General features: G+C 38.1%; 1 long non-coding RNA gene across 3 annotated transcripts in view; it reads left to right on the top strand.

Annotated features, from left to right (window-relative positions):
• Positions 1 to 1,213: 1,213 nt before the first annotated feature.
• LOC103796229 (uncharacterized) overlaps positions 1,214 to 13,502 on the top strand; it is a 57,912-nt gene continuing 45,623 nt past the window's right edge. For all 3 annotated transcript variants that reach the window (XR_008475186.2, XR_623940.5, XR_004731324.3), the window contains exon 1: positions 1,214 to 1,283. This is a non-coding gene — a long non-coding RNA (uncharacterized LOC103796229). The remainder of the gene's footprint in view (positions 1,284 to 13,502) is intronic.

Raw genomic sequence — 13,502 nt, 5'->3', positions numbered from 1 at the left:
GATTAGGTAGAATTTAAAAGGTAATAAGGGGATTATTTTGAAATTTGTATGCTAATAAGTAATTGAAACATGAATTAAAATACAATTTACCAAAACTGACTCTAGAAGAAAAAGGTGAATAGTGCAATAATCTCAAAATAAATTGAATTGGTACTTTTTAAAATCTTCCCATTAAGAATACTAGATGATATTATTGAGAAGTTTTACTGATTATTTAAAATATTTCTATCTTACAAATTATTCCAGAAAGAAACTTGTATAACTTTTATTAAGAAGATAGCATAACTCTATTCCAGATCCTAACATAGACAAAATAAGGAAGAAATTTGATTAATGACCAGGAGACACTGCAGAGTTCTTCTGCCTGAAGTACATTCTTCACGATAAGTCTATTTGCATTCAAGGAACAAATATAAAGACCTTAGAATACATTTATTCCACTCAATTAAACATTATTGTTGTCATATATTTTAATTTAAGCTTATTTTTCTTAATCTACAAAGTACTTTGGATTTATACAATCCAAAACCTTTTTTACTCTTCATTCCTTCTTGCATTTCAGACCTTCTTTCTTGGGTCACATTTTTTTCTGATTAAAACACATTCTTTGGAGTTTTCTTTAGTGACAGTTGTTTGGTGACAAATTCTTTTAGCTGCTGCTTATCTAAAAGTGTCATTCTCCCTTTACTCTCGAAAAATAGTTCCAAATCGTTACTTTCTCTTACTATGTGTTCAGCAGAATAATGCTCCCATCCCAAAGTTGTCCACAACATAATGCCTGGAACCTGTTAATAGGTTACATTACATGGCAAAAGAAAACTTGTAGATATAATTAAGGCTATTGACCTTTGAAAAAGAGTATACTGGAGTATCCAGGTGGGTCCAATCTAACTAAAGGGGCCTTTCAAAGCAGAGAACTTCCGGTGCCTTCAGTCAGAGAGCTATAGCAGCAGCAAGAGAGATACAGCAAAAGAGAAGATCAAAAGATTTCAAGCATGAGAAGAATTTGAGGTTCTATTGCTGGCTTTAGATAGAGGACCAGAGAGAGGCCTCCAGGATCTAACAGCTAACCCTAAGCTGACAGCCAGCAAAGAAACAGGAACTTCAGTCTTACAGCTGCAAGGAACTGGATTATGCAATCAATCATATGAGCTCAAAAGTGAATTCTTCCCAGAGCCTTCCAATAAGAGCCCAGCTGAAATAAAGACAGCTTGATTTCAGCTTTGTAAAACTCAGAGCAGAGGAACCAGCTGAGCCCACCTGGACTTCTGACCCACAGAACTGTAAGACACTGCATTTGTGTGTTTTTAAGCTGAAAAACTTGTGATAATTTCTTATGACAACAATAGAAAACGAATGCACAATATGTTGACAGTATCATTTCGCTTACAGCTTTCACTTTTGCTGTTGAGGAACTAGCTGTTTTTCAATTATCATTTCTTTTAAAGTAATTTGGGTTTTTTCCTCTATCTTTAAGATCTTGTCATTGTCTTTGATGTTCTGCAGTTTCACTTTTATATGTATACATATGGATTTCTTTTTATTCTTCCTATGGGAAATCATCACAGTTTCTGAATGGGAAAGTGATGATGATGTCATTTACCAATGTTGGAAGTTTTTGAGCCCTTACATCTTCAGATATGATCTCTGGCAGATTCTCTCCTCCTCTTCAGAATTCCAGTTTCATACATATTAAACCGGTTGACTCTGAGTTCAATTTTTCTTAATCTTTCTTCCATATTGTCCACAAATACTCTCAAAGGTATACTTTTTCAGCTGTATCTTCCAGTTCATCAGTTCACTATTTAGCTGCTTCTAATCTGCTTAATAGTGAATTGATCCATTGAATTAAATAAATCTGTTGAATTCTCATTTCAATTATTTTATTTTTTATTAACTTTAGGAGTTCCATTCTTTCTATTTTAAATCTGTCTGGTCATTTTTAATACTTTTGCCCTTTGCAAATATTGTGATTCCTTTTGTATTTCTCTAAAAATTAAAACTTCTTATTTATATTCTGTATCTGACAAGTCAGATATCTATATTCAGTGTAGGCCTAGCTCTTCTGAATTTTTCCTTCTCTTTCTCAGAGTGCTATATTTTTCTTTGTTTCTCATTGGTATTTTGGACTGAGTTCATATGTCTTGCAGTTTTGTCTGTGGAAATGCTTTGAGGCCTTTGAAATTGTTTCTTCCATCGAGAATTGTGCTTTCATCTAATTAAAGAACCACTTTAATCAAAATTATTGGGCTGGAGATTGTGTGTGTGTGGGGGGGGGGTGGGTGTGTGTGTGTGACCCACATAATCTAAATTCAGGCTGAAAACTCATGTGAGGGCCATCTTAGGGCACAAATTTCCCTCTCTGTTGGTGCTAAGAATCAAGACGGGCAGTTTTCCTTTCAGCCTCCTGGGTCAGATGGTTGGGTTTAATTCTAAGTCACCCTTATGAAGAACAAAATCCTTTAGAGCCAAAACGTTTTGTTGAGAGCTTCTCTTTGGACTCAGTATGTCCAGCAGTCTCTGGACTTTGTTTTCATCCAATAGTATTATGCAAGGCTGTTTTCCACCTGGTTTAGCAAATGCCTTTATGTTAAAAACCTGCCTCGTGGATTTTTACTTTCACTTGGTTCATGGCTTTTTATTTTCTTGCCAGCTCATTAGAGCATTTAATAAAATGTTGTATATAATTTATTCACTGTTTTCCATTGTTTTCAGTGAGTGTCAATCAGGGTACCTCATCTCTGTCTTATTATTAGAAATGGAAGATCCAGGCACCTTATCCTTCTGCAAGATAAATTCTCCAAGGGGAGGCCAAGCTGCTACTTGCCTATTTTACTCTCTCTGGGATACCTTCTGAGGAACTAGGACCCAGAAAGTGGTAGCCCTGTCTTGCACTCCAGTATCTTGATAGGCTTACTTGTCTGCTTCAGCCTGCTAGCTCTACTTGTTGCCTCCCTGAGGTCCAATCCCACTGTTCCCCCTATGCCAAATATCCTGCCACGCCTGCTCTGCAGTTCTGACCTTCCTCACCCCCCATTACATGAACCCAAATCAGTCCAGCCTGTTTCTCACACCTGTACATAAGTATAGAAGTAGATTAGACCTTAAGTCCCTGAGTGCACTTGATTTTTAATTGCTCATTTCTTTTCTGGGAGCTCTACCCCATTTTCCTACTAATTTTCCCATCTTTCCCAATATTCTCCAAAGTTCTGTATCTTAACTTGTGCTAGAACCAAGTGCTGAAAACAATAGGTTCCAGGATGCAGCATGTAGTGAGAAAGGAAGAAGCTCAAACTTTGGACCCCTGAATACCAAAGTTTACATTTCAGATCTTCTACTTGTCAATTACCACCTAACTTCCTTAAGTCTCTATTTCTCATTTGTAAATATATCTTTGTCAGATTGTATCACAGATAATAAAGTGTCTAATTCAAAATAGGTACTTAATTTAAGATGCCTGAAACAGTGAAACAAAGATTATGGAGTTTATATGGTCAATATTGTGTTACTTTATATTTTAAGGACTAGAATTTAAGTAATTACAGAAAGAATGAGAAGTCCTTGCTGTTACATATCAGCTCTGATATAAGAAACTGTTACAAAGTAGCAAAGGTCAAAATGGAACAGCAGCTAATGTGGGGTATAGAAAGGACTAAAAACCAGCACATAAAAACTAAAGCTAAAACTCAGAATATGACATAACAAGAAAACCTGGATCAGAACCAGGCACACACAGGAAGACACTAAAGGACAAGGAAGTTAAGAAACTTGTCCAGGGTCAAGCAAGCAACAGAACAGTCTGGCTCCAGAAGCCAAATTCTCATTCTCTTGATATGCTGCTTCTACAATGTGAGCAAACTTCTCTGCTCATTGTTTCCACTAATAAAGCCGTGCAAGAACCCACTATCAATTATTGGAGTTGATGCATCAGAGAAAACCTAATTTTCACCTTTGGCCCAGATATTCCCACCTTAAAGCTGGAAACCCTTGTGAGGCACTGGTGGATGCCACAGGCACCCAACATCTTTAGACCCTATATCATTTGTAGCTCCTATATATAATTATATTTAAGCTAACTAATAACAAACCATAAGAGGTGCTCCCAGAGCAAGTTGCCCTGACCTCAGTCACAAAACCTTTCTCATCCCATCATCATGTGTTCATGCATCTGGCTCCAGGACTAGATGTGCATCTCTCGAAGGCAGGGAAACTTTCCTATTCTTCCATGTATGTTTCCTAGGTCTATCATGTTCTCTATTACATCAATAAACACAATAACTATTTTAAATGTATGAATAATAAAAGCAATAAGTCACATTTTGTTTTGTACCTTCAAGGTACTAGGCTCTGTATTAGACACATCTTATATATTATTTCTAATTCTTACAACAACCATGTGAGCTTGATATTATTCTCATTTCATAAAGTACAGAGATATTAAATAATGGCCTCAGGTTAAATAGTGAGTGACTGACTGGGATGTACATCCAGATCTAGATGGCACCCATACCTGTATTCTGTCTTATGACATCAAAAAAAAGACAGTAAACATTTACAAAATGAATAAATTAGATCATTACATTTCATCATGAGAATGCTTCTCAACTGCATTCTGCTGTTGTCTTTTAAGGTACCTAGTCAAGAGCACAATAAATGGATGGACCCAGATGACATTTACAACCTGTGTCCAGGGAAAGCAGGACTGGTTGGAAATTGGCTTCTGGCATCAAATAAATAAATAAATAAAAATAGAGAGTGAACAGGGCTCAGGGTTTCGTGGATGCGGCTGGCCTCCCTCAGGCAGGCTGGGTTGGGTAAGATCCTCCACCACCCCGCAGCTGTTGGATCCATGCCTACCTTGGATATAAAACCAAAGTTCAGTCAATTTGGCCTCCTCTTTTTTTCCCACTGATCAGACTGACATTTCCACCTTCAGATTCTCTCTCACATCATAGTACAGAGATGTGGTTCAAGTCCAAACACCGGGATTGTGTAAACTTTCAATTGTTTAGGTACATAAAGAAAACATAAGTAAAATCTGGTAATTTTTCTTTTAATTCAGCAATTATAATCAGATGTAGACAATATTATGTAAGGGAAAGTGAGCATAGGCTTTGAAGTCAGACCAAACTGAATTCCTACCCTAAATCTTCTGCTTAATAGTTATGAAATTTGGAGAAAAAAAACTAATCTCTTTGAGAACAAGTTTTGCATCTGTAATATGGGCATAACAATATCTTAGAATGAAATTCAAATATGAATACAAACCGTCTTGCACATCAATAAATGCTTATCTCCTTCCCTCATTCTGTTTCTTCAACAGAAAGAATATGAGAACTAACTCTCATATTCTTCAGACAAAACGAATTAGACAAATCACATTCATAGACAAAAATGAATGAAAGTCGCTTAAAAATCCAATTTCAACTCAAATCATACAACTCTTAGAAGAGTACGGAGTGAAAGAGAAACATTTTATTATTTATGTCAAAATCAAATCAATTTCAGGAGAAAAGTATTTAACTATTATTATCTGTAGAATTGCTTTCGACATGCATACCACAACAAAATTCTTTTAATTTTTTTCAGATAGTTCTACTCTTAGAAAAATTTTCCCTGTCAAAGAAGCTGCAGCTATTAAGTAACAATTTGCTTTCTTGTCTTTATTAAGCAACAACAAAATTTAATGAGTACTAGAGCTTTTGACAGGATGTATCCGGCAAGCCGCATGTAAAGGAACTTGGTGTCTTCTTTATCTGAGCTTCCTCCACTGGGCTCCTGGATCTCAGTTTACATCTTCACAGACTTCCTCACAGATTCAGAGAACTGAGTTGTGTTGGAATTTGATTCTGGAATGATGTCCATGCAGTAACTTTGTATCTAGAGCCCAGTGGACCAGGAACTGACAAGATTTTCTTTCTTGCTACACAAAGAACAGAGCAGTTGCTGAGTTGAGCCCTGAAAACAAAGACCTTGTTTTGTATTGTTACCACATGGTCCCTTCCTCTCTCTTTGGAATTTGACAAGCAAATTGGCATTTGTGTTGCTGAGACTATCATAGAATAGTGATTGTTAATTATACCCTAGATGTCCTGCCTCATTCTGCCATGGATGTATTATGCTAAATGTGTGCAGTGAGCAAAAGATCTTAAATTTGATTTCAAGTTGCATATCTCAGCAGGCTGACAGACCCGCCCCAGGTCAGAGAGCCCCTAAAGGGGCCTATTGGGAGTTCTGCTCCAGAATTTCTGGTTCTAACTTACACCAGGAAGTATTCAAAGGGTCCAGCAGATGTCAGTATGAATTCTTGAGTCTCTCCTGGTTAAGTATTAACAGGTCAAATTACATCACCCACTGCCCTGGCGAGCTGTCTCTAGACAGGGTATTGTAAGAGCTTTAGCTTCAGAGACAGTCGACTCCTCTAATTGGTAAAATTCTGACCTTACATCTCAACCACAAAGCTGGATGAGTGATACAGTCACAATCAGAAAGAACCTTCAAGGGATGAAACAAGTGAATGAAGTGGCTGATTCTAAAAATAAATCTGTCTATGCCAGCTATCTGTTTTCCTCTGCATAACAGGTCTGGATAGATTCTCAGCATCTTCAGTCTCTGACCCAGCGGGTTCTCTCTTTATAACCAAAGACAGGTAGGGCTTTAGGTTGATTAAAGCTTTAGAACCAACAACCAGAGACAACACTGCCAGTCTTAGGTGTGCTGAGACACTCTTCTGAATATATTTTTGATTCGTTTTGGGATAGTTTACATCTTTAAAAAGTACAGAGAATAATATAGCAAACATCCATATATCTACTACCTAGATTTAACAACTAGTAACATTTTCCCATATATACTGCAGGTCTTTTATTTTATTATTAATGAAATAAAAGCCTCACATGCTCCTCTTCAATTCCATTCCCTTTCTGACTTCCCCAGGGATAGACATTGTCTTGAAGTTTATGTGTATCTTTCCCATGTGTTTTAGTTTCCTGGGGTTGCCATAGCTAAGTATGATAAGACAAGTGGCTTAAATAACAGAAATTCATTGTCATGCAGTTCTGGAGGCTGGAAGTTGGAGATAAGGGCAGGCAGGGCTGTGCTCCCTCTGAAGGCACCAGAGAAGGATGGGCTCCAGGCCTCTCTCTAGTTCTGGTAGTTCCTTGACTTGGGGCAGCATATCTCCAACTTCACATGGCCTTCTCCCTGTGCGTGAGCCTCTATGTTCAAATTCCCTCTTATAAAAAGGACACTAGTCATACTGCTTTAGGGGCCCATCCTACTCCAATATGACCTCATTTTAACTAATTACTTCTGCTATAACCCTTTTTCCAAAAATAAGTTCTCATTATGAGATACTGAGGGGAGGGTAGGAGTTCAACATGAATTTTGAGGGCACAAAATTCACCCCATAACACCATCCATGTATTAATACTTTAACAACATATAATTTTTCCATAAACATAATTTAGCCTCTTTTATATATTTAACTTTTGTATAAATTGCATTGTACTCTATATGTCTTTTATCATTTTCTTTTTCTTACTCCAACAATATGTTGAGATGTATTCAGATGACACATTTTTCCAGTGTATTTATAGTATTTTATTTTATGAATTTACTACTACCAATCTCTTCTCTATATTAACAGTTAAAATATATACAAGGTTCAAAATGTCATCCAATCAGTAAATAATAATGGATACATGCATTTTGGACTTGGATTAAATGAGCTCTCTGTCATCCTTGCCAAGACTATATGGCTCTTTAGCTGAGCTTTTTGATCTTGCAATTTTATAATTTCAGGCCTCACCAGGCTCCAGCATTAAGGAAATATCAGGCAATAAAAGTCAACTATTGGAAAATACCATTAAATAACAAAGAAAAGAAGGAAAACATTTTAATTGATAAAGAAACTCTAAAATTTGTGTCTATGTGGGAGAGCCCTGGGATAACAGGTGAATGTCCCAAGCTCAAGGGATAGACCTTTAGGAGGAAGGCAAAGGCCAGAGATCACCTGTGTGCCACCCCCATCCCCCCACTTTGCTCTCCTGGACTGGGCTTTGGGAAGGAGACCAACCCCACTCTTTTGGTCACTAGTTACAGAGAGCAGCCAACCTTGCAAAGGAGAGTTAATGAGTAACCTGAAAGCAGCAGAAAAGCTTCCGGGCCCTCCTGCAAGGAAAGGGCCACAACTTCATCTGCAGCTTTTCCCTGTCCCAGGCTTTAGCGATGGCCAACCTGAGATTGAGCAAAGTGAAGGAGGTCTTGATCTTAAAGGCAAAAGATACAGCACACTTGAGGTAGGCTTGTGTGGCCAACCACGGGGAGGAGGGGAGGACCCAGCAGTACATCTAAGTGCTCCACAAGTCTGTCAAACTCAAATGCCAAGAGACAGATAAAGAAATGGCCTTCCTGGGCAAGTTCTTAGAAAAAGTGAAAATGTCCGCTGGTCACTTAACTCAGAGTTCCCAGCATGGATGGAGCAATGATGGGGTTTCCTGAGAAGCAATCCTGTAGAAAGAGATGTTGACCACCGAGGGCTAATTTCTCACTCTTTAATGGTGTACCATCTGGTTGTGAACACTTTCCGTTTCTTGGATTTGTTTTTGTTTTAGACATGATCTTGCTCTGTTGCTCAGGTTGGAGTGCAGTGGCATGATCATAGCTCACTGCAGCCTTGTACTCCTGGGTTCAAGGCATCCTTCCACCTCAGCCTTCCAAGTAGCTTGTGTTACAGGCTCTGAACCCAGCTACCTTCTGCTTTTTGTGCCACCGTATTTATTACTCCCTGAGGCTTTGTGAGAACTCCATGTCACACCCAAATACTGGTCCCTTAAGGAAAATGCTTGAAAAATCAGATGTTTGACTTCTGGAGGTGGGAAATGAAGGTGGACATGAATTTGAGGGAAAGACTTCCACTTTTATTGCCTGCTACCTGGGCCTTTGAAATTTTCTCCAAGAACTGCCATAGGAAAGTGCCAATCTGATACAAGGCTGTGAACTTCCTCAGATGGATTCTGTCGTACATTTATCAAGATGCACCAGCTAAATGGTGAACTTTTCAATTTAGAAGTACTTTAGAAGTATAGGTAAGTTCATTATTAAATTTTAACATGTTTGAGGTCTAAAGAATACATTTTTCCAAAACCATTAAAAATTAGCATGTCCCTTCCCCCACTCTTGTTCCTCAAGTCATGCACAGATTCTACTGAAAGCACGGTGCAGTTGGGAATGGTATGAGCAGCCAAGTTTGCAAAATGGGGCTAATGCCCTGAAAGCCGCTCTTTCCCCTGCCTTCCTTGAGAGCAGAAACACGATCCTTCATGTGTAGTGTGACTCCCATGTTCCAGCTGTCACGCATGATCATCATGGCTTGCACCAGAGTGAGAACTGGATCTATTTTAAGTTGATGGTGGGATATGTCTGCAGTGGGACTGATTCAATCTCAGGGTGGAAAAGAAAGAGGCCATGGAGTTTACAAGAGAATGCCATGTTAACCATGTAGACAAACAGAAGATTTTTTTTCTGTGTAATGCTAAAATTTGAAAATAAGCAAATATCCCTTTATAGATTATCTCATTAGAGAACCCTTTATAAAAATTCCTTTATAGATTTCTATTTGGGCTACACAGTTTCTTTTGAGGACCTCAAGTCCAAGGCACTCTCTCTCTCTCTCTCTCTCTCTCTCTCTCTCTCTCACACACACACACACACACACACACACACACTTACATATACGTACATACAAATAGCCTCTTATTTCTGTTTTTGTCAGTTATGGATAGCACCAAAAGTTGTAAAGAAGAAAAGAATGTGGAAATAAATCGAATGTCTACAAAGAACCATCAGCAGTATCTAACAAAAAGACATGTTAAAGCATTTGTTCTCAAAGGCTGTCAATGCTTTAAAAGTTGAGCTGATAATGTATAGCATTCACTTTGATTTGTCTTTGATGGTTTACTCTGAAACTAGAATAAAGAGTAGATATTTTAGCGATTTTTCTAGTGTTGGTCAGGAATTGCACAGGACTTTTACTTTCATTATTTAAGTTATATTTTATTCTTATTCCTATTCTCTTTCTCCCTGAAGTAATTTTCATATCTATGACTGAAATTTTTAGCAAGTGTTAAAATACTGCATATCTGTGCTTAAGAATTAACTAATGAAAAAATAAACCTTTGTTTTCAAATAAAGTTTGGAATTTGCCAAAGTGTTTTACTTTTAAGATCATGTATGGTGTTTGGGCTTATGTATACACACGTAAAATAAAATATATAAAATATATGTGTAACAAGTGGAACGATCCTGGGTTTTGGTTTCAGGAAGTATTTGGTCAAATCCTGCCTTCTATTATGTGATCTTGGGCAAGATGTAAAGTCTTTCTAAACCTCAGTTCCCTTATTTGTGAAATGGATCAATAATAACTACTTAGGAGGAATTGTTTTAGAAATTTACTGAAGTAGTATATGTGCAGTGCCTGGCACCAAACAAGTGCTCAAAAAAAAAAAAAAAAAAAAAAAAACAGCTATGGTAGTGGTAGTAGTTGTTATTTCTTGGATACAAGTAGTAGCTTTTCCATTTATTTGCTCTGTAATTTTAAGCCTGTTTCTTCATTCCTAGGTGGAGGATATAGAGATCAGCCTAGATGGTCTCTGCATCCCTCACAGGATGAATAGTCTCTGTTTCTAACACACTATGAGCCTGCATTTGAAGCACTGTCAAGCAGGAACAGGCAACCCAAATAGATGCAAAGGTGGGATTCAGTTAACTTCAATTGTAACCACGTTTATTGAGCACTTGCTATTAGGCACTATTTTAAGGCTTTTCCATGTATTGCCAAATTTAATTCTCACAACAATCCTATGCCTAATGTACTATCATTATTCCATTTTACATATGAGGCAACTGAGGCACAGGAAGGTATATATCTTGTCCAAAATTATATAGTTAGTAAATGGTAGAGCCAGGATTCAAATCCATGACAGTCTACAGTTTTAACCACTATACAGCTTTTCTAAAGGGATTGGCTGCTTATCTACAACTCACCACCGTTTAATCTAAAATCAGAGGTAATACTGGCATTTACTCATACTTTCCTGAACCTAGAGCAGACCTTCATGATAGGTTTGCTGGGGGACAATCCCTCTACAAAGATCCAGTGCCACATCTACCTGCTAGTAAATTTCCAGTGCTAAGTCACTACTTTCTTTCTAATTGACTTCTGACCTCAAAGAGGTATGGTTTCGATCCCACATCAGTATTAACTTTATGATTCTGGCAATGCTACTTAATCTCTCTAAGCCTCCGTTTCCCCATGTGTAATGGCGAGTGTAGTTGGAAGTATGAATAACAGCACCCAACTCACAAAGGGGAAAATGAGAGGTTACACTTGGTAAAATGACCACATGTAGAAGGCACTCAACAAATACAATCAGCATTTGCTTCATACTTTGAGGGAAATTTCAAATGGAGCTCCTGAGCTGAAGAAAGGCTCCTTTAATTCTTTCCTGTTCTGAGTTCCAGAATAGGATTTTTTGCCCCAGGGTCCCTGTTATGGCTCCTTACGTAGGTCATAGATACGGCCAAGCTACCGGTCTACACTCCAAGGCTCTGTTAAAATTGATTGGACTTGGAGAGGGTCTCACCAGTTGAGAGTGAGTCATGTATCCTGCCTGCCCTACACTGCAGAAGATAATTAGGAAGAAAGTAGGGACTGAGCACCAGACACTTACTAGCTGGTAGATGTGGTGCTGGATCTTTGTAGAGCCCTTGTCCTCCATCCTGGAGAGGGAGGACATGACATTCTCCCACCTGCTATGGGCTTTAACTGTAAATCTCATCCAGGGCTTGATGTCATCCCTTCTTTCCTCATTTAAACTTCCTCTTTCAAAGTTTCCAACTTGCTCAATATTACTTAAAGAAAAAAAGGCCATGTAGGTCTTTGGCCTGAGTTTTCCATTCTGTGTCCAACTTCCTTTTCTTCCTCCTCTTCTTTTGCTTATTAATAAGGTTTCCTTTATGTGTAACACAATCTTGCCACACTATGAATTTGTGGGTGTTACAAAAAGACAGCATTGAAGAGACAGTAATTATTCTCAGGTTTAATATAGCCAGAGATGAGACATGACAGAGCTGCAGGTCCCATGGGGGCAAGTCCTCTCATGAAGGATCTTAACGTTGGAAGCTTACGTAATGTCATTTGTGTCTCAACGCCTTTGAATAGGCTCTTGGTTCCGTCTTTCTTTGATCTTCCCTTCCTATTCTTTGCTACAACTCATATTATAAAATTAGACTTACACACTTTCTGCTCCCAGCCAGTCTTACTCCAAGCAAAGAAAATTCGAAGAGTATGGAATATTGTTATTAAGCAAGAAAGTATGTTTCCTTCTGCTTGTTACATTTTCCTTTTATTCTTTTTTGAATTGTTGTTTTTGAAATCAAATTTCAGTGGCAATTTCTCTTTACCTTCATTCTTCTAACAAATGCAATTGTTGCTGGCTTTGTTCTGCCACAGTCGGTGGCTGGCATGGTGAAAGACATGAAGGGGAGTAGAAGGAAAGGGGTGGGTTTGTTTTCAGTTCTGTACGCTCATTATGACGGCAGTAGGACACCGGGAGATGGTTGGTACCTGAGGTATATTGACACATTTAGATTTCCTGAAATTGAGTGAGCAGTTTAGAAAGAGTTTGGAAAACATGAATGTGACTAGTAAAATAGCATATCAGACAGAAAAGCCTTGTTCAAAATATAATCAGTATGGTGGTTTTAAAATGTCTGAAAATTCTTTGATAATCCACTCTTCAAACAGTGGAGCTTCATTCCCCTTTCCTTGAATGAGAGCTAGATTCAGTTACATACTTCCAACAAAACGTGTCAGAAGTCATCTAAGTGACTTCTAAGGCTAGGTCATAAAAAGGATGGATTCTGTCTGGCTCTCTCTTGAATCACTTGCTCTAGAGGAAGCTAAAGCCCTGTCCAGAGGACACTGAAGCAGCCTGCAGAAAGGATTGAATGAAGAGGAATTGAGGCCTCCCGCCACCAACCAGCACCAACTTGCCAGCCGGGTGAATGAGCAGCCTTGAAAGCAGATCCTCCAATCCTACTTATGTTTTTACATGACTACAGCCCTGGCTAACAAATGTTTAAAAATAACAGTTTTAATTGAGATACAATTCACATATCATAAATTCATCTGTTTAAAGTGTATAATTCACTGGATTTTAAGTATATTCACAGAGTTATGCAACATTTACCATTAATTTTCATCACACCAGAAAGAAACTCCATACTCATTAGCAGTTACTCCCCATTTCTCCTCCCCAAAGCCCCTGAGAACCACGAATCCACTTCCTATCCATGCAGGCATGGCTATACAATATGTTGCCTTTTGTACTGGTTTCTTCCACTTAGCATAATGTGTTCAAAGTTAATCACTGTTGTAGCTACATTAATGCTTCATTCTTTTTATTGCCAAATAATGTTCCATTGTATGGTTTATTACA

This window comes from Callithrix jacchus, chromosome 10 (assembly GCF_049354715.1).
Source record: "Callithrix jacchus isolate 240 chromosome 10, calJac240_pri, whole genome shotgun sequence".
NCBI lineage: Eukaryota > Metazoa > Chordata > Mammalia > Primates > Cebidae > Callithrix > Callithrix jacchus.
Note: the sequence above shows the minus strand (reverse complement) of the source record. Positions and strands in the feature narration are given on the sequence as shown.